Consider the following 21,037-nt stretch of genomic DNA (forward strand, 5'->3'; position numbering starts at 1 on the left):
GCAGAAGACATAAACATGAAATAGAAATAATGCAGTTACAAGACTTGTAAAGGTAAAGCACATTACAGCAAGAGAAGATGACATTGCTGAAAGGAGAACTTTGATGTGATAAGAAAAAATGAACAGGGGATGAGAAGAAAAGAATTGGAAGAAATGGAGCAGGAAGAACATTATTTTGTGTAAATTAAAATTAAATGTAAAAGGATGACAGTAGCTCTGATCTTGTCAGCTGAGGTATTTTGGTAGCAGACAGTAATATCAGAATTATATGCAATTTTCCAACCACAGGTCTGCAAGCATGCAGATTTCACCTCTCTTAGGGTAGTTAATCAGAGGGTTTTTTTATTTTTCCACAGAGAAAAACAAATTCCATAGCATTAATGTCATGATTCCCTGCCAAAATCAGAAGCAGTTTGGATTCTGCCCATGACACTCCCCTGAGAACCATGGCAAAATTATGCAGAGACTGCTTTGTCAGTGACACCCCACAACCTCTTCCTGGAGCCCCTCTTTCAGACAGAACACAGATATTCCATTTCCAAGCTGTCTTTCTGATTTAGCTACCATCCTTGTCTCTTCCGCAGTACAGCCCCTGGGTCTCCATTTCCCCTGCTGCGGCTTATCCTTGGTTGGGCTGTAGGTACCACTGCCCAGACCCCTCCTCATCCTCTCATTCCCCTTCTCTAAGTCTACATGAAAATGCTCTGCATCAGGTGAAGGTGTATAATTTTAAACCCCAGGGCTGGGGATTTAGCTCAGTGGTTTCACCGCTTGCTGCACAAGTGCAAGGATCTGAGTTCAATCCCCAGCACCAATAAATAAATAAATAAATAAATAAATAAATAAATAAATAAATAAATAAAACCCCACAGATAGCATTATCCTCCTCTTCTGAAGATTGTTTTTCCCCTGCCCAAAGGAAGGCATATTGCTCTATTTCTGCCAATTTGGGTTAGGATTGTCTCCTATCTTGTTCAAATTTGTCTCTTCTCCAAAAAAGCAGGATGTGCTACTGACTGGAAGTGGAATGTTTGAGGGCAAGGAGGAAGGTGTGTGGTCTCCAGAGACAGCACCTCCATCTGAGCTTGCAGGGTTGTAAGAGGAGGCAGGAAGACATCTGACCACTGGAGTCACCCCAATACCTGATTATAGGTCCACTATTCTTTCTCTGGCTTCTTGCTGTAGCTCTCTTAAACAGTGACTGCTTGTCAGTCTCCACTCCTGAAAGGAGTAAGCAAGTGTTGGTTCTGTGTAGGTTTTGGTGAAGGCACTTTGGCCTTGCTGCATATACATATGGTCCCTTGAGTAGGAGCCCATGCTGAAGCTGACTCTAACACCAACCACAGCTGGAGCCCCTCTCACACAAGAGCACAGTTGCCCTGCATAAGTCAAATCACAGCTACAATTCATTGGAAACATATCTTTACTATACATAGGGAATAAGGTTTCTACCACTCCTGGTTGTTTCTTTCCTGTCCTTTTATCCAAGCCTAGAACTATAAGGCAGTATTAACATACTGGAGGGTTCAGCAACTTTCAGAAAGGAGGTCATCAGTTGAAGATTTTTGGAGAGGAAAGAACTCAGAGGAGCCTTCACTAACAATACCACCACAACACAACTACTGAATATTTACACCCCCACAATTCATATGTTAAAATCTAAACCCTGAGTGGAATTTGATGGTATTGGGAGATAAGGTCATAGAAGGGTGACTAGGTCTTATATGGCACCTAGTCTACCATACCTTATTATAGCAGCCAAACTAAGATGCCCATTAGCACACCTATGTCAAAGCCTAACACAGCATCCCATTATGCTTAAGAATGATGTCAAAAAGCCTTATTAGAAAGATTTTCAGATCACTGTAAAATATGGGCCAGACCACAGCTCCAGCTATGTCACAAGCTGCTCCTGCTCCTGCCATCTATATTCCTGTCCCACTGTCTCCTGTAAGGTTATCAAACAAGCCAGGCTACTCCATGCTTGAGTAGAGAAGCAAAAGAACAATAAAAATAGAGTCCTGAGAAACACTCAAGTTTTGCAGTGAATGATAGAGAGGGATGAGATGGCAAAAGAAACAGGAGAAATATTCATTGGGAAAGAAAGAGAATCAGAAAATATGATATAGCAGAAACAAAATCAGGAGACAATTTCAATGTGAACTGGATGATGTAAAAAGGAGCTCAAGAATTGGTCTTTCAACATGACTGGCTATAGCAGACTCTTGACCTTGCAATAAGTGCTTTGCTAGAGTAGTGAGGACAGAAGCTGCATTCAACCATAAAGATTAATGGGAGATAAAGAATTAGGTGGTGTTTAAGATTATTATATTTAGTAGTAAAAACAGCAGTTATTAGCACATTAAATTATTTTAATTTAAAGTAGTCCTATCTGTTGCCAGGCACTATGCTAAATACTTTATCAGCATTGTCTCATTACATCCTCACAGTAACACTATTAGGTAGGAAACTGAAATTTAGAGAGATTCAGTAAATTACCCAAAGACACAATTAGGGAGCTGAGGTAGATTGAATAACAAATCCCAAATATATTCAAGTCCTAATTCCTAGAACCTATCATGTTAATTTATATGGTAAAGGGGAATTTGCAGGTGTGAATTAGTCAGGATGGTAAAGGGGATATGTTAACTTAGGTTGTCTGAGTGGTCCCTAAATTGATCTCAAGAGGGAGGCAGAGGGAAAATTGACACAGAAGAGAGAAGACCATGACTGCAGCAGGACAGAGATTTGAAGATGCTGTTTTTTCCTGGCTTGAAAGAGGCCAAAAGATGCAGGAAGGAAGCTCTGGAAGCTGGATCTTCAAACTTCTGACCTCCAGAAGTACAGGAAAATAAATGTGTATTATCTGAAGCTATGAAGTATGTGGTAATTTGTTATGGACACCATTGGAAATTAGTATAGAAATGGTCATGATTCCATCTCTATATAATTCTGCAATAATACATGTGTCCCACATATGGATAACACAGAAAGGGCAGGAGGGAAAAAAAAATACAGAAGAGAAACTAGAACTGAAAAGAGAAAGAAGGGAAAAGAGGGATGATAAAAAAGCAAGAAGAGTTGAGAAAAGGATAAGAAAGAGAATAAGATCCCAGATATTCTTAAAGTTCATGACAAATTCACTTAAAGGTTTATTATTTCCACACAAACCAGAGTGAGTTGACTTGGGCACATAGCTGAAATTTAATTCTAGGTAGTACAATTACAGTGCAGAGTAACCTATAAATCCTGAGGTGGCTCAGCCAGAGAGAAAACAGACTGATACAGTTCCTAGTTTGGAGGTCAATTGGCTCAGCAAGTGTTGGAGACAGCCGACAGTTAAAGACACAAATATTACACGGCTAGACATAAAGTTCAAGAGAACAACTTGACTATTTTGTACCACCCTCTCAAATGAGGCCCTAATTTTATTTTAAGATAGATTATGTGGGGCAACCCACTTTTCTGTCCCCCTTCTGTCTCTCTTAGGCAGAAGCTTTCTTTCTTCCAATAAATTTTTCCTACTCGTAACCTCCATTGTTCCTGGAGTTCATTCTTCAATTTTGGAGAGCCCAAACTCGCATTTTTCAGATATCTAGCAGGTTTTGGAGTTGCAACTCTCCCCCCTGTATCATTTTGGAGGTTTTCCACCAAGATTACTGGTTGGAGGTAAGAGTTTGCTTTTGTTCTATAGGTTCTAACTTTGGGGGTTTTTTTGCTTCACAGATTGCAACTTTTGTTTCATAGGCTCTTGCTATTTGTTTCACAGATTCTGGTTTTTGTTTCATAAATTCTGGCCTTTGTTTCAGCTTTTGTTTCAAAAGTGTCTTAATTTTAAGCTGTGTGTTTTTAATGTTTGCAAATTTCTTCTTTTTCTTATGCATTGTCTTTTGTTAAAATTACTTTTTATTCTTGTTTTGTATATGTTGCATTTGGACTTAGTTGCTTAAAAATGTTATGAAATGGGTCTCATGAAATTGTCTCAAATAAAGACAGTTCAGGCTTTTATCTGTCCCTTATAAAATGCCAAATGGTGGTTACTCTGCCAGCTAGTAATTTCCTTTAGGGCAGCTGCCACTCTTAAAGCAGAGGACAGGTTTCTCCAGTTGCCCTCTGGTGAATCCTCACTCTCATTGACACCAATGGGGGTGGAATGTTGATCAGATAGGCAGTTGGGTTCCTTTTGGGGACAGATCTCTGACTGCAGGGAACTATTGGAAGATGAGGTGACAACAGAGGGGTCATGGCCAGGGCTATGCACTGGCAGATACCTAAAGGTCCCTCAGAAGAAACTAGCTCTGGACAGCTGTCTGGGTAATCAGAAGAAAATCTCCACATCTTGTCCCTATCTGGACTCCTCAGTGAGGTGAAAGGGGAACTCTTGTGATCATCAGATATCCTCTGTCTTGGAGTGATCTGAAATGATGCCATCAGATCCCTTTCTTAAGCCTCTGTTAAGCGTTTAGCTACAAGTTTGGACTGTTTCTCTACTACTAATAAGACAGACCTCTAGACAAATGTACAAAACAAATCTTTGACAGAATAAAAGCTACCTGAACCTTTTCATCCCCCTAGACATGGTCTTCATCATTTATGTGTGTATGGGAAAAAATACCTTTGCTGATAGGTTATGGACTTTGGAACATTGACTGTGGACTTATACAATGCTATATGATGATTTTTGAATGTTTAACCAGCTTGAGCTTTATTTTATTCCCTGTGCTAGTGAGTTAAAAACTGCTCTTAAATTTTTCTCCAACTTGTTGGGAGTTCATATGTAGTCAGACTGCACCTTCTTCCAGAAAGTCAGACTAAGGCAACTGGAAACAACTGTTTTGTCTTACACTAGAGAAAATAACAATCAGTAACTTGCATTTGTGTTTTTACATGCTAATTAGAATATGGGGCTATTTTAGCCTGCCTTTCTCTTCATTCATGCATCCATAGGAAGTTGATAAAAGCACCTTTACTATGTAGATTATGACCACTAGGAAGACCTAAGAGTTTCAAATATTTAAGGAATTTTAAATGACCTTAAAGGAGTAGCTTTGTCTTGCTGCTAATAAAACTTGCCTAAATGACTGGATAGAAAACAGAAATGTCTCAGCGCTCTCTCTGCCCTAGGGCCCAGGGTAGAATCTCTGATTTACCATCTCTGGAGGTGATCTCTTTAGCAGGAAAAGTGCCCTAATTTGACTGGTGACCTATTTTCCTCTCTCTTTCAAGGAACCAAAAAGCAATTGTTTAAACCTTTTGGTTTGCTAGCAGTACTTCCTTCTCTAAACATCATTGTTATGGCTGAAGTCAATTGTAACTTGTGCTTTAATAGTACCTACTGGAGTAAGGATGTGAGTTCCCTGAGGAAGATAAGATTGCACTGGTAAAGGGTAGATAGTCTAGTCTGGTTTTATTTTCTGGTTCTCTCTCCAGATGGTAGCTATCTACCCTGGAGTGGTATAAACTTTGGGGGATGCCCTGGGGATGCCCTAGAGGGCACAGAAATCAGGCAGAGACTTATGGGATGCCTTATTTGTTTCTCTTTTTTCAGATTAGGAGCTCCATATCTGAACATCTTACTCCTTTGGAAAGTATTAAAGAGCAATTTAGTATTTCTCTACACCTGTGCATGGTGCACCTACCTCCGAAAGCCAAGTAAACAGAGAAAAGTACTATGATACTATCTCACAATTACAATTATACTGCAAAAGAGAGGAAATGGTCAAAATCCTCTTATGTTGAGATTTTCTGTGGGACTGCATAACTCTGTAATCATAAAACCCCCTAGCCCCAATTGTGATTGAATATGAGTTAATGGATAAAGATGCTTGTTAGTTTTGGGACACTAGATAAAATCTGTAACAGACCTAAAGCCCCAAAGTAAACTACTCAACTCCTTGTTTGCCTGGAACTGATGTTCCGGACACCACAATCTATAGAACAATCTGCAAATGTCTGCTGACCATCAATACGTGACAGTCGACCACTAACCTTTGTCCCTTTTCTTTAATTCTATATGTTAACTTCCCCCTCAACCCCCTAAAAGAACAGCCTAGGCCTCTGAGCCAGTTGCCTCTCTAAGCTACTTTGCTTTGGGAGTGCCATTGTTATGCCCAGATCGCGTAGTCCCAAAGACCACCAGGAAGCCAATCCTGATGTAAGCACATGAGGGTCATTTATTCAAGCTCAAGCAGGGGCTTGCAACCATCACCAACACAGCGGATCAGAATTGAGAGCCCCAAATTTCAAATTAGCTGGGTTTTTATTGTGGCTACAGCAAGGTTTGGGGATTTTCCACTTAGCAGTTACATGATTGGTTGGCATTTTGCAAGCATGAAGTGTATATTTCTGATTGACTAGGCCCATCGGGGGTTTGAGGGGCAGTCACATGTAGGTTTTATGGGGGAAAAGAGGGACAAAGGTTAGTGGTCAACTGTCATGTACTGATGGTCAGCACATTGACAGATTGTTCTATAGATAGTGGACCCAGAACGTTCATTTCCTGGGCAAACAGATGGCTGAGTAATTAACTCAGGAACTTTGCTTCATTACAGATTGTATCTTTTGTCCCAAAGCAAGCACATTTTAACCATTAATTTGTGAGAGACTAGGGGAGTGGTGCATTTTAGCAAAATGGAGTCTCACACCATCTTGCCAGACTAATAAAGGTCTGTTTTATTTTCCAACTTGGAGAGTGTGTTCCTTCCTGGGTGTTCTTCACTGCAGTCAGCTCCTGGAGCATTTGGCAAGGCCCTCGGTCTTACATTTCTTTACATTAAGAATTAAATGGAGTACTACTCAGCCATAAAAAATGAGAAATTAGAGACATTTATAGCTAAGTGGATGCACACTGAGGTGATACTCTTAAGTGAAATAAATAGGACACACATGAATAAATACCAAATAGTTTCTCTAGTGTGAGAAACTGAAAGTGTAAATAAGGACTAAATGTTTAATAGGTAATGTGAAATAGGAAGAAAAGGGGCAAAGGGGAAGGAAGTGGGAGGGCTAGGGGAAAGGATAGAAGGGAATGGGATTAATATGAGAAAATGGAAAAATAGGAACAAATTCTTTGTCAATAGGGAGGACTGGAGGGGTTGAAGGGAGGGCTGGGCAAGGGTGAAAAATAAGAACTAAGAGAGACTATGTAAAGGTGCAAATTTCCAATGATGAATGTCATTATATTGTATACCTAAAATGTACCAATGATTAGAATGAATAATCAATAATGTAAAATAGGAAAAAAAGGTCCAAAGGGGTAGGGGTAGTGGGAGGGGCAGGGGAAAGGAAAGAAGAGGAAGGAAAAATGATGAGAAATGGAAAAAATGGAAATAAAGTCTTTGTAAATAGGGAAGGGTGAAGAGAGGGCTAGGAATGGGGAAAAAATAAGAACCAAGATGCATTATGTAAAGGTACAGTTTCCAATGAGAAATGTAATTGTGTTGTATACCTACAATGTACCAATAAAAGAATTTAATTTAAAAAAAAGAAGTAATTCTTGCTTATGTTCAAATGTAAATGTGGGCCATAAAAAAGGAGACATCTCACCCTTAAGGCATTCAGTACCTCTAAGCCTGAGGCTACTCCTCACCCTAACCACCAGGTGCTGAGGGTGGAATATCTAGGCCAGCCATAATTAATCTCTATGAGGCTATATACATCCTTAGCTAAGATGTTTAGTCCCTCAAAGACAAGATACCTTGCAGGAAGTAAATGGCAATTATGGGCCTACCTGTGTTCATGTGTCTTTTTCTCTCAGTGATGTAAGACAGATCAAATGAGACCTAAAAAAGTTTTCAGATGATCCTGATATGAACATTGAGGTCTTTGGACAATTTTCTCAGACCTATGGACTAGACTAGAAAGATGTAATGTTGCTCTTAAATCAAACATTGATTTCTAATGAGAGACAAGTAGTATTACAAACTGCTACTACATGTAGAGATAAATATTATCTTAATTTTGGAAGCTAGAGACAGCCAGAGCAATAACTGGTTCCTACTGGAACACAAGCAGTTCCTACACAAGGCCCCCACTGGCCTTGTGGGACTGCATAACTCTGTAATCATAAAACTCCCCTAGCCCCAACTGTGAATATGAGTAAATAGATAAAGATGCTTGTTAGTTCTGGGACACTAGATAAGATCTGTATCACCCATAAGGTCACAAAGTAAATTATTCAACTCTTTGTTCGAAACTGATGTTCCAGACACTGCTATCTATAGAACAATCTACAAACATCTGCTGACCATCAGTACATGTCAGCTGACCACTAACCTTTGTTCCTCTTCTGTAAATTTCGCCTGTTAACTTCCCCTGCAACCCCCTATAAAAAGACCCTCGGAATCTGGGCTAGTCGCCTCTCTAAGCTACTTTGCTTTTGGCGTGCTGTCTGGCCAGACTAAGGTCTGTTTTGCTTTCCAACTTGTCCGGTGTGTTCCTTCCCAGGTGTTCTTCACTGTAGTCAGCTCCTCGGAGCATTTGGTAAGGCCCTCAGTCTTACATTTTGGAGGCCCCAGCAAGATCCCCAGGCAGGAACCCCTGTTCAGCTAAGACTCTGTGGCAGGATCCAGCAGGAGACTCTCAGGCACAGACCTCAGAAAACCTCTGGAGGTAAGTTTTTGGCCAGTTATAACCGTTTGTTGTCAGGAGTGAGGTGGCTGATGGGCCTGTAAGCCTCCCCTGACCCCAAGGTTCCTGACGAGGAACAAGGGAAGATTTAATTTCATTTCTGTTGTGGAGCTTGTTCATCTTGTCATTCGTATGTTAGTGTCCTGTCCATTGTGTGCTTAATTTTGTATTTCTTTCCAAACCATCAGGGCAGAGATGAGAGGATCCTGCTCCAAGAATACCCCATTGGATTGTTTTCTCACTAATTTTGTGGGACTGCATAACTCTGTAATCATAAAACTCCCCTAGCCTCAACTGTGATTGAATGTGAGTAAATAAAGATGCTTGTTAGTTCAGGGACACTAGATAAGATCTGTATCACCCATAAGGTCCCAAAGTAAATTACTCAACTCTTTGTTCAAAACTGATGTTCCAGGCACTGCTATCTATAGAACAATCTACAAACATCTGCTGAGCATCAGTATGTGTCAACTGACCACTAACCTTTGTTCCTCTTCTGTAAATTTCGCCTGTTAACTTCCCCTGCAACCCCCTATAAAAAGACCCTCGGAATCTGGGCTAGTCGCCTCTCTAAGCTACTTTGCTTTTGGCGTGCTGTCTGGCCAGACTAAGGTCTGTTTTGCTTTCCAACTTGTCCGGTGTGTTCCTTCCCAGGTGTTCTTCACTGTAGTCAGCTCCTCGGAGCATTTGGTAAGGCCCTCAGTCTTACATTTTGGAGGCCCCAGCAAGATCCCCAGGCAGGAACCCCTGTTCAGCTAAGACTCTGTGGCAGGATCCAGCAGGAGACTCTCAGGCACAGACCTCAGAAAACCTCTGGAGGTAAGTTTTTGGCCAGTTATAACCGTTTGTTGTCAGGAGTGAGGTGGCTGATGGGCCTGTAAGCCTCCCCTGACCCCAAGGTTCCTGACGAGGAACAAGGGAAGATTTAATTTCATTTCTGTTGTGGAGCTTGTTCATCTTGTCATTCGTATGTTAGTGTCCTGTCCATTGTGTGCTTAATTTTGTATTTCTTTCCAAACCATCAGGGCAGAGATGAGAGGATCCTGCTCCAAGAATACCCCATTGGATTGTTTTCTCACTAATTTTGTGGGACTGCATAACTCTGTAATCATAAAACTCCCCTAGCCTCAACTGTGATTGAATGTGAGTAAATAAAGATGCTTGTTAGTTCAGGGACACTAGATAAGATCTGTATCACCCATAAGGTCCCAAAGTAAATTACTCAACTCTTTGTTCAAAACTGATGTTCCAGGCACTGCTATCTATAGAACAATCTACAAACATCTGCTGAGCATCAGTATGTGTCAACTGACCACTAACCTTTGTTCCTCTTCTGTAAATTTCGCCTGTTAACTTCCCCTGCAACCCCCTATAAAAAGAGCCTTTGACTCTGGGCTAGTCGCCTCTCTAAGCTACTTTGCTTTGGGAGTGCCGTCTGGCCAGACTAAGGTCTGTTTTACTTTCCAACTTGTCCAGTGTGTTCCTTCCCGGGTGTTCTTTGCTACAGTCAGCTCCTCAGTGCATTTGGTAAGGCCCTCAGTCTTACATTTTGGAGGCCCTGCTGGGATCCCTGGGTGTTCTTTGCTGCAGTCAGCTTCTCAGAGCATTTGGTAGGGCCCTCGGTCTTACAATTTTAAATTGGCTTTTTCCCCTGAACAGGAGGATGAATATGGGGTTAAATTCTCTCATGGAAAACTTTGCTCCCTGTGTCAATTGGAATGGCCAGCCTTTGGAGTTGGATGGCCAGCCAAGGGCTCCTTTGAGCCAAGCCACTGTCAGGCTGTATGGGGAAAAGTCACCAGTCGCCCCAGCCACCCTGACCAATTTCCTTATATAAATATTTGGGTCCAGGCTTGTGAAGAGCCTCTGGCTTGGCTGCAGCACTGTTCCCTGAGGACAGACACTCGCATTCTGGTTATGGCACCAAGGGGACCCCGAGAGATCAAAACTCGGGCTCCCAGGTCAGTGCTCTCACAAGATCCTGATCCCTTAGATCCCTTCATAAGACCTCCACCCTATGTGGAGCCTTCCTCCTCCTCTGATAAAGCCGGCCCCAGATCTCAAAACCCTTTCTACCCTCCTCTTCCCAAAGAAGAAAAAAATCTCCAGATTCTGTGCGCTCCCCCTCCCACAGGAGAACAGGGGCTGCTTATGGTCCCAGTGGGGCTCCCACTGAAGGGGCTGGTATGGTACCTCTTTTACCTCTTCAGGAAATAAAGCAGGGTCATTATGTCTATATCCCTTTTTCTACCAGTGACTTGTACAATTGGAAACATCAAAATCCCCCTTTTTCAGAAAAGCCCCAGGCTTTGATCTCCCTCCTAGAATCTGTTTTTCATACTCATGACCCTACCTGGGATGATTGTCAATAACTCCTTCAAGCCCTTTTCATCTCCAAGGAGAGAGAGAGGATCCAAGGACAAGCCATAAAATCATTGCTGGGAGGAACAGAGGACCCACTTGATGAGCAACAGTGGGCCTGTGTTGAGGCACAACTTTCATCCACCCATCCCCCATGGCAAGTTAATTCCTTGGGCGGGAGAGAAGCTCTCCAAAACTACCGTCAGCATCTCCTAGCTGGCTTGAGGGGAGCCACTCGAAAGCCTACCAATTTGTGCAAGGTAAACGAGGTCCTCCAAGGACCTGAGGAATCCCCTTCTGCCTTTCTGGAGCATCTGTTGGAAGCATACTATATGTATACTCCAATTGACCCAGATGCCCCTGCAAATCAACAGGCAATTAAATTGGCTTTTGTCACTCAGTCAGCCCCAGATATTAGGAAGAAATTGCAGCAGATAGAGGGATTTGATGGAGAAAATAGGGAAAAATTGATGAGCATGGCAATAAAGGTGTTTAATAACTGGGATCCTTTTGATGACAGAATGGCTAAAAAGGTAGGAAAGGCGAACATTGCAGCTTCAGCAGATGGAGGTTTTATCCGAAAGGAATACAGAGAAAATAAAAAAGAGGATAAAAGTAAAGTATAGCCCTTGTTAGAGAAGGATCAATGAGCATATTGCAAAGAGAAGGACCATTATAAAAGGGATTGTGAGAAGTTGAAAAGAAAGAGAGAGAAGGAGACTAAGAAAGAAAGAGATGGAGTTCTTCTAATAGATAAAGAAGATTGACGAGGCCAAGGTGGGGATCTCCAAACACATCCACCGACTCCAGGAAGCTGACATCTTGATCCCTTGCCAGTAAGCCTGGAATACACCCTTGCTTCCCATGAAAAAGACCGGCACCTCAAACTTCAGACTGGTACAGGATTTGCGGGAGGTAAACAGCCAGGTGGAGACCGTCCACCCAACGGTACCAAACCCCTATACTCTGTTGAGTCTCATCCCTCCTGCTCATGTGTGGTACTCAGTATTAGACCTCAAAGATGCATTTTTCACCCTGCCTGTAGCACCAGTGAGCCAGCCCCTCTTTGCCTTCGAATGGACTGACACAGACACCGGGACTACCAGACAACTGACATGGACCCGGTTGCCACAGGGATTCAAAACTCCCCCACTCTATTCAGGGAAGCTCTCAGCAAAGATTTACAAGAGGTAAGAAAAGTGTTTCCCCAGGGGACTATTCTTCAGTATGTCGATGACCTCCTGGTGGCGACTTGAACTGATAAAGAATGCATTGCAGCCACCAAGGGCCTCCTGAAAGCCCTCCAGGAACTGGGATATCATATCGGGTGTCTTGGAAGAAAGCTCAGCTGTGCTGGACCAAGGTAACCTACTTGGTTTATATTCTTGAAAAGGGAAAGAGGAGGCTGGCAGAATCAAGGGTATCCACAATTCTCCAGATTCTGGAGCCAAGCTCAAAGAAACAGGTGCAAGAATTCCTAGGGGCAGTTGGCTATTGCAGAATTTGGATTCCTGGCTTTGCTGAGATTGCAAAACCCCTGCATGAAGCCACTGTGGGAGGAAATATGCCCCTTAAATGGACCGACGCTTGCCAGCAGGCATTTCAATTGCTTAAGACTCTGCTTACATTGGCACCAGCCCTGGCATTGCCAGACTTAAACAAGTCCTTCACTCTGTATGTAGCAGAGAAAAATGGGGTAGCCAAAGGAGTGATTACTCAGCTTTTGGGGCCATGGAAGTGACCCATGGCATACCTCTCAAAGAAGCTTGACCCAGTGGCCTGAGGGTGGCCTACTTGTCTGAGAGCAGTAGCAGCAGCAGCTGCTTTAACCCAAGAGGCTGACAAATTGACCTTTGGACAGGACTTGACTTTGATCACTCCCCATGCCATTGAGCCCTTGTTGAATAGCTCACCTAGCAAATGGCTGTCTAATGCCAGACTGTTACAATATCAAGGACTCTTGTTAGAACAGCCACACATTAAGTTGTCACCACCACTAGCCTCAATCCTGCTACTCTATTCCCAGGATCTGACAAACAAATGCCCATCCATGATTTCCTCAAGACTCTTGAAAACTTGAGGGGAGGACGTCTGGACTTGACGGACCAGGCCCTCCCTCATGCAGAGATAATGTTCTATACTGATGGGTGCAGTTTTGTTTGTGATGGTGTATGGTATGCTGGAGTGGTGGTGGTCAACCAGGACCAACAGGTGGAATGGGAGCAGGGGCTACCTCAAGGGACATCAGCACAGAGGGCTGAGCTGATTGCTTTGACTAAGGCTCTGGAATTGGGAAAAGAAAAAAGGATAAATATATTCACTGATAGCCATTATGCTTTTGCCACCACCCATGTACACGGGGAGATTTATCAAAGTAGAGGGCTGTTGACCTCTGAAGGAAAGGAAATTAAAAACAAGACTGAGATACTGGCATTGCTACAAGCCATCTGGATGCCCCGAGAGGTTGCCATCATCCATTGCCATGGGCACCAAAAGGGGTCTAGCCCTGAGATAACTGGTAATAATGCTTCTGATCAAGTGGCAAAGCAAGCTGCCCAAAAATCAGTGGGGAAGCAAATGGTTTTGCTACCCACGCCAGTACTCCCAGAAAAACCTGAATACACAGATAAAGAGGTGGCAAAAGTGAACAGAAGAACTGGACTCAAGAAAAACATGGATGGTGGACGACTAAGGATGGAAAGGTGGTGCTCCCCATGGCTGTAGCAGACACATTGTTGTGCGAACTACATGAGTCCACTCACCTCAGTGAGAAAAGGATGATGGCTGCCCTGCGACCCCATCTCGTCAGCAATGGATTAGCCCAAAAGGCCCAGGACATGGTGAGACAATGCCCCACCTGCCTCAAGGTAAATTCAAATCAGGTAACTGGGCCCCCCGGGGTCCGACACAGAGGATTAACTCCAGGAGAACATTGGGGATTGGACTTTACTGAAATTAATCCTGGTGTGTATGGGTACAAATACCTGCTAGTTTTTGTGGATACCTTTTCAGGATGGGTAGAAGCATACCCCACTAAGAGGGAGACAGCTGAAGTAACAGTTAAAAAGCTCCTGACAGAAATAGTTTCCCGTTTTGGTTTGCCCTTAGCTCTGGGGTCTGACAATGGTCAAGTCTTCACAGCCAAGATATCTAAATTAACTAGTAATATCCTTGGAATAAAGTGGAATCTACACTGTGCCTATAGGCCTCAAAGTTCAGGACAGGTAGAAAGAACAAATCGAACTTTAAAGGAGATTCTGACTAAATTATGCTTGGAGACTGAACTAGGTTGGGTAGAGCTTCTCCCTTTTGTCCTCCTCTGAATGAGGTGCACTCCCAAGCCTCCCCTCAATCTGTCCCCCTTCCAGATTGTTTATGGATGATCTCCCCCCAATCATTCCATTAGTAGATGTAGAATTAAAGGAAAAGTTTTCCCACCTTCGACTCCTTAAATCCTTAAAAGCAGTTCATCAGCTTCAGTCAGAGCTACATGAGACATTACAAAAGGAAATGACTAGTCCCAATGAAAAACCTTTAGAACATTTACCCTATAAGCCAGGAGATTTGGTTTTTATTCACAGGTTTGATTCCAAGACCCTGGAACCTCATTGGAAGGGACCAGTTCCTGTTGTCCTGTCAACTCCCTTGACGGTGAAGGTGGCTGGACATTCTGCCTGGATACATCGCAACCATCTAAAAACAAGACCCCCCTGGGGAAGTCAAAAAGGACAAATGGAAGGTTATCAGCCAACCAGGTGACCAAAAGCTAAGATTGGAGCATGTTGGAGATGTTTCACCTTCATGATAATATTCTCTGGGACACTGGCAGTATTGCCCCCAAGAGGACTAGATCACACAAAAAATGTATGGATTCAATTGGCAAACTCACTTAATTTGTCTGAATTCTGTCTAAATGTTGATGTAAATTTCCATCATGTATTGGGGACATGCCTCATATCATAAATCTAAAAATGCTGTCAAATTATATACACCCAGGGTAATTATGTCAAATAATACCCAATGTGCTATGTATGAAAATTGTACAACCAAATGTCTGATGATAAAATGGTCAGAAGGGATGCCCTGCCATATAAAACAAAAAATTGTGTATAATGATTGCCATATCTCCCTGCCAATAGAATGGTTTTATACCCGTGAAGGAATAACTTTCAATTATATCCCAGCCAATTTAACCAAGACCCATTGCTGCTTGAGTCATCTAGCTGTGGTTCTACCAGATAGAACTGATTTGATTATGCCAAACAGAACTAAACATTGGTCACCCTATACTGCACCAGGATGTGATGATGATGTAGGTCTGTTGACAGATGCTGAAGTAATAACTATGATAGCATCTTTTGTTGCCTTGCCTTCTATAGGAGTCCATGCTGAAAAGGCAGCATGGAAATTAGCATGCAAGGTGGTCAAAGGGTTAAATGCTACCTCATCAGCCTTGGCATTAATTAACCAAGAGTTACAAGAACAGAGGCAGGCAATCTTAGATAATAGGGCAGTGATAGGCTATTTGTTGCTCTTCCACCACCCAGGTTGTGAGAAAATAAGAAATATGTGCTGTTTCAATCTTACTGACAATAGTCCAAAAATCAAAGAAAAGGTAAAACAATTGGAAGACCTGGCTCAAAGGGTACATAATGAAGATGGCTGGGACTTGTTCAAATGGCTAACTAAATGGTTGCCCAACCTACAATGGTTAAAACAACTTTTTCTCATCATTATAGTTGTGTGTATATGTTTACTATTATCATACTGCTGTATACAATGGATGCCTATGTTTATACATAAGGTTACTTAAGTTGTAAAATGAGTGGGGAATGTGGGACTGCATAACTCTGTAATCATAAAACTCCCCTAGCCCCAACTGTGAATGTGAGTAAATAGATAAAGATGCTTGTTAGTTCAGGGACACTAGATAAGATCTGTATCACCCATAAGGTCCCAAAGTAAATTACTCAACTCTTTGTTCAAAACTGATGTTCCAGGCACTGCTATCTATAGAACAATCTACAAACATCTGCTGACCATTAGTACGTGTCAGCTGACCACTAACCTTTGTTCCTCTTCTATAAATTTTGCCTGTTAACTTCCCCTGCAACCCCCTATAAAAAGACCCTCGGAATCTGGGCTAGTCACCTCTCTAAGCTACTTTGCTTTAGGCATGCCATCTGGCCAGACTAAGGTCTGTTTTACTTTCCAACTTGTCCGGTGTGTTCCTTCCCAGGTGTTCTTTGCTGTAGTCAGCTCCTCGGAGCATTTGGTAAGGCCCTCAGTCTTACATTTTGGAGGCCCTGCTGGGATCCCTGGGTGTTCTTTGCTGCAGTCAGCTCCTCGGAGCATTTGGTAAGGCCTTCGGTCTTACAGCCTGCCAATCAAATAGGAGATGAAAATAGAAGATATTTTCAGGTATGTATTCTTGAAAGTCTAAGAAAGATGAGAACTAAGCCCTTTGGTTAAATTGTCAAGTATTTACCAGGAAAAAGATAAGGACATCCCTAGATCCTGATTTGATAAAAGGAATACTATAAGTTTTTCCAAGTCAGTCTTGCAATATGTAGAAGGTATGCTGTTATGTACCCCCTCAGAAGAGCTTTCTAGCCAAGACATCTGCTCTGCTGAATTTTCTAACAGACAGGGGTTATAATGTTTCTAGATGTAAGGCACAACTTTACAGGTTTGTGGTAAATATTTAGGCCTTATTATATCCAAGGGAACAAAAAGACTGGGGAAAGAAAGAATTAAACCAATTCTTTCCTTTCCACAGCCCCAAACTCTAAAACAGCTAAGGAGATTCCTGGAAATTACAGGCTTTTGTGGCCTTCAGACAGCAGGATATAGTGAGAGTGTGTGACCCATCTATCAGCTTATAGAAAAACCTAAGAGACAGACACCTGGGAACCTCATTCCCAGATCACATTCTAGAAGCTCAAACAAGCACTGCTAAGTGCCTGCCACAGGACACCATTTTAGTTTGTATGTTAATAAAAGGTGAGACATGGCTTTGGGAGTGTTTCTACACCAGGGACCTTCTCAACAGCCTTAGGGTATTTAAATCATAAATTAGTTATTATACATTCAGAGTAATTAAAAGGGTAAGCCCTAAACAATATAGTTAGAACACTTTCATTCTCTTTCAAGAGACAAAAAGCACCCATTCATGTTCTTTGACTATTGGTTTGATTTTCTGCTAGGCAATTCAGTTAGAGTCAATCACAGCTTTTATCTCTGGAGACATGTTTTGCTAAGGATCACAGATTCAGTCTAAAAAAGCGCCTGATCTTAATCATCTACACCTGAGATGGTTAAGATTTAGTTCTTGTGCCATACTGAAAAGCACTCTTCTGTCCCTTCTCTGATGTCCCTGCCCTTGCCCCTGAGAAATAACAGTTTGGTTCAAGGGAGTTCCCTCTTCTGTGGCTGCTGGATTTTAAAACAAAGCTTTCAGAATGGTGAGTTTCCCCTCCCTGGAATCCTTCCAGAGTAAAGCTGACCTTCATTTATCTCTGGGTCATATAGAAAACTGGTCTGAGTTTAATCCTAAAACTCTCAAGAAATAAATGTAATAGTTTTAGTCCAGATTTATCTGTTTTTCAGCCCTCAGGTAAAATCAGAGAATGATAAGAACAGCTAACCTGGCTCTGGTCACTTCCTTGCACATCTAGTCAGCCACCACTAGCAATGGATGAGATAAAGTCTAAGGGACACCTTAAATTGGGCAGAGAACAAGAGGGATAGATGGGGATCCCTTTTCCTTTTTTTTTTTTGAAAATGGAAAAAACTGTCAGAGGTAGACATCTGCAGCACAGCAGGTTGGAGCCTCGGCAGGCCTTCCTCCCACACTGCTTGGAATTCATACTTAGCTCCAAAGAGTGTCACCTAGTCTCTTCTACATACAAACCTTGCCTGAGTGGACACCCCCTGGAGATAGTTAAAATTACTTGTAACAGTCTATCCCTTTAGAGGAAACAGTTATATTTGGCTAAAAGCAACCATGAGAAGCCTGTGTAGCTGGGTATTGCAATTAGATAAGCTGTCAGCATAAGGCTTGTCTTAAAACTGTTTTTGCTTTCACAGGTGTAGAAGATTTTCATTCCTTTTACAAGATTTTCATTCTTATTACAAGAGATCTCTGTTAATTGATCTACAAAATTCTGACTAGTCTTTTTTATAGTTATAAACGTAAAAATTATAAAAAGGTTATTATAATTTGACTTGGCCAAGTACAACTGAGTGCACTCTGGTTTATAAACAAGTTGTCTTATGTGTATGTCTGCCTGTTTGTTCAATTTATTACGACACTTACTGCTGTTAAGTTTGAGGTTTTTTCTTTTGGCATTTTGGATTTTTTAGGATGTTTGCCTGTAACTCAAGTTGGCTTATAGATAAATATAATTAAAGACATGTTTCCCCCAGGTTGCCAGATTATCCAAATACAGTACATATTGTTGTCTATATATAATATTGGGAATTTTTTATTGGTCAAAAGTAATGTGGTAATTGTTATGATCTGGCTTGCACAGGTCATCTAAAATTTGTTAAGATAATTAAATAAAGACTCTTGTGCTTAGGAAAACTATGGGACAGGACTCCCTTTGGTAAATAAAGAAGCAGCTGCCTAGAAACATTTATTCCAGCCTTTGTTCACAAAGGGGACCCCAATAATTTCAATAGCCTTGTGGGAAATACATTGCTAAACATATTGTGATATGTATACATTAGTCATGGACTAAGTTTTCTGTGGGAAAACAAAGTTTTATTTAAAATGTTCTTGGTACAAAACAAAATTAAGGGACAAAGGGTTTCATGTAACTGATAATTATTGTTGTTTCATGTTGTAGACATTCATGCTTTCTGAGTGTACAAATCTCTTAGGATATTGTTCATGGTAATGATCTTTTTTGATTCAGGTATCTGCCTTTCTCTTACACTCCACTACTTGTGATAAGAGGTACATGTCAAGCCAGCATGAGATAGCCAGTCAAATAATAGTTTTCTTAAAACTTATGTGATGTATGTTATATGTGTCATCACACTTAGGGATGTTCAGTCACTGAACAGTTGAAACAATGCCACACACTAAAATTAGACATTAAACATCATGAACTCATAAGGTACATTTATAGGCCAATATGTATGTTCTCTTTAGATGGCATCCTACTAAAGGATAACAAATAAGAGTTTTCTTTATGTTATTTAATGTCTTGTGATCAGATGGAGGTGTTTGATTGAAAGACTATTCTCTACTAAGATGGACATGTAAGTGTTACAAAGAAAATGTCATCATGATTGTCATGCTAAAATACTATGTGTAGCTCTTGATCTTAAGTTTTTCTATATAATGTATAACTGTTGTCTGTTAACATTCTGTAGGGATTCAACTACTAAAACAACCATGGTTGGTAAGAAGAAACATCCTTCTAACTGTGCTTTATACTTCAAAAGTGCTTGCTGTTTTAACTATTATAATAGTTGAGCTCACTGCTCCTACTGAAATATTTATGTCACTGATTTTCTCTTCTGGGTGTTCAACAACTAAAGTTTGGAGACCAAAACTAGAAAGGTAACTGGGCTATGAGGACAGCCAATATTTTGGCCCTGGCCCCTCAAGGTCAACAAAGATCCAAGACACAAAGGAACCTTTCCTACAGGATCCTTCATCTTTGGTAAATCACTCAACCTCCTGAGCAAGGAGATTGCTGGGCACCAGAAGATAAATGTACAGTGTGTCAACAGAGAGTCAAAAAGAGGAAAATATCTCCCATGCTTTCACTAAAAGCAACATGGTCAAGCAAGGCTGTGACCCATCCCAATGGCTGACACTGACAGAGGACCTGAGAAGCTCTATGCATGGTTCCAAAGTAATGACTGAGGAGACTTAACTGACCTTGATAGATAGCAAGAAGTTCATACTGATTGACACAGGTCTCACTTTAACTTGGTCTTAAACACCCAGCAGAAAAGAATAATGCTATAATAATAATAAAGCTAGATATAAAAAGGGGCTCCAGTCACTGACCCCTTCTGGCAGTTTCTAGCTACACCAGTAGCTGGCCACAGTTATGGATCATTAGGAAAAAACTATGGTAAAATCTCTAAGAGCTCAGATCAAGTTTTAAATTTCTTAAGCAAGATTTGTTCTTTAAATTGTCTCTTCTTGATGCAGAAAGGAAAGAATGTAAAGGAAAAATTATGAGAAAAGAAAAAAAATGGAAACGAAGTCTATGTAAATAGGGAAGGGTGGAGGGGTGAAGGGTGCACAGGTAATGGAGAAAAAATAAGAACCAAGATACATCCTGTACAGGTACAAGCACCCAATGATAAATGTAAGCATATTGTATACCTAAAATGTACCAACAAAAGAATTTAAGCAAAATATAAATAAATAAATAAATAAATAAATAAATAAATAAATAAATAAATAAGCACTACAGAGACATTGAGATGAGTAGAACCACAAAATGAAGGAAACTGGGTCCTCTGGATCACATGAGGTAACCAACCAGTCTCATGTACATATGAATAAGCTATGGTGTATGTGAAAAAATAAATTTATTCTAATAAACCAAAAAAAATTATTTCTTCTTAAACTATCAGACTTATACATAACGTTTATCAATGAAAGAATCTAAAAGCCAGCAGGTTACAATCACTATTTCAATTTCTAAGTGTGACTTTCTCCCCAAGCTGCCCTTTCATTCTAGTGTGCTCATGCTTAGATTATGCATGCTCTAATTTCTTAAAAGTTTTGTTTATTCTTGCCTAGAGACTGCCAAACTCCAAACAGTCATACAAATGGAAGCAATGAGAAATGTGCTAGACTTCTTTTACTGTTATCCACCAGATTGACCTTGTAAGCAGCTCATAACTGCCAAATGGTACAATACAACTTCTAAGTTGGATTCTGAAGTCCTCTGGATCTTCTCCTTAGCCTCTGGTTTTTTTTTTTAGTTCTTTTATTGGTACATTTTAGGTATGCAATTTGTTTACATTTATCATTGGGTGTTTGTACCTGTACATGATATAACTTGGTTCT

The 21,037-nt window shown here is 41.2% G+C and overlaps 2 long non-coding RNA genes across 5 annotated transcripts in view; one reads left to right on the top strand and one right to left on the bottom strand.

Annotated features, from left to right (window-relative positions):
* LOC147830438 (uncharacterized) overlaps positions 1 to 21,037 on the bottom strand; it is a 184,147-nt gene that overhangs the window by 107,560 nt on the left and 55,550 nt on the right. The gene's annotated exons all lie outside the window — the stretch shown is intronic.
* On the top strand, positions 8,107 to 20,424 carry LOC147830439 (uncharacterized). Of its 3 annotated transcripts, none has more exons than XR_015452609.1 (3): positions 8,107 to 9,447; positions 9,654 to 10,155; positions 14,571 to 20,424. It is a non-coding gene; the product is annotated as an uncharacterized LOC147830439 (long non-coding RNA). The 3 variants fall into 3 exon arrangements; XR_015452611.1 differs by having other exon boundaries at positions 9,654 to 9,771; positions 14,571 to 20,423; XR_015452608.1 differs by lacking the exon at positions 9,654 to 10,155 and having other exon boundaries at positions 8,162 to 8,610; positions 8,817 to 9,447; positions 14,571 to 20,423.

Source organism: Heterocephalus glaber, unplaced genomic scaffold, assembly GCF_053883595.1.
Source record: "Heterocephalus glaber isolate CG9 unplaced genomic scaffold, H.glaber_assembly_v1.0 deba00000122, whole genome shotgun sequence".
Lineage (NCBI taxonomy): Eukaryota > Metazoa > Chordata > Mammalia > Rodentia > Bathyergidae > Heterocephalus > Heterocephalus glaber.